Raw genomic sequence first — 982 nt, forward strand, 5'->3', positions numbered from 1 at the left:
GATATGAAACTTCCTGGCAGATTAAAACTGTGTGCCCGACCGAGACTCGAACTCGGGACCTTTGCCTTTCGCGGGCAAGTGCTCTACCAACTGAGCTACCGAAGCACGACTCACGCCCGGTACTCACAGCTTTACTTCTGCCAGTACCTCGCCTCCTACCTTCCAAACTTTACAGAAGCTCTCCTGCGAAATTTGCAGAACTAGCACTCCTGAAAGAAAGGATATTGCGGAGACATGGCTTAGCCACAGCCTGGGGGATGTTTCCAGAATGAGATTTTCACTCTGCAGCGGAGTGTGCGCTGATATGAAACTTCCTGGCAGATTAAAACTGTGTGCCCGACCGAGACTCGAACTCGGGACCTTTGCCTTTCGCGGGCAAGTGCTCTACCAACTGAGCTACCGAAGCACGACTCACGCCCGGTACTCACAGCTTTACTTCTGCCTGTACCTCGCCTCCTACCTTCCAAACTTTACAGAAGCTCTCCTGCGAAACTTGCAGAACTAGCACTCCTGAAAGAAAGGATATTGCGGAGACATGGCTTAGCCACAGCCTGGGTGATGTTTCCAGAATGAGATTTTCACTCTGCAGCGGAGTGTGCGCTGATATGAAACTTCCTGGCAGATTAAAACTGTGTGCCCGGCCGAGACTCGAACTCGGGACCTTTGCCTTTCGCGGGCAAGTGCTCTACCAACTGAGCTACCGAAGCACGACTCACGCCCGGTACTCACAGCTTTACTTCTGCCAGTACCTCGCCTCCTACCTTCCAAACTTTACAGAAGCTCTCCTGCGAAACTTGCAGAACTAGCACTCCTGAAAGAAAGGATATTGCGGAGACATGGCTTAGCCACAGCCTGGGGGATGTTTCCAGAATGAGATTTTCACTCTGCAGCGGAGTGTGCGCTGATATGAAACTTCCTGGCAGATTAAAACTGTGTGCCCGACCGAGACTCGAACTCGGGACCTTTGCCTTTCGCGGGCAAG

General features: G+C 52.1%; 1 non-coding gene across 1 annotated transcript; it reads right to left on the reverse strand.

Annotated features, from left to right (window-relative positions):
- Positions 1 to 633: 633 nt before the first annotated feature.
- On the reverse strand, positions 634 to 708 carry Trnas-cga (transfer RNA serine (anticodon CGA)). Its single transcript has one exon. It is a non-coding gene; the product is annotated as a tRNA-Ser (tRNA).
- Between the last annotated feature and the right edge of the window lie 274 nt (positions 709 to 982).

This window comes from Schistocerca serialis, chromosome 4, assembly GCF_023864345.2.
Source record: "Schistocerca serialis cubense isolate TAMUIC-IGC-003099 chromosome 4, iqSchSeri2.2, whole genome shotgun sequence".
NCBI classification, from domain to species: Eukaryota; Metazoa; Arthropoda; class Insecta; order Orthoptera; family Acrididae; genus Schistocerca; species Schistocerca serialis.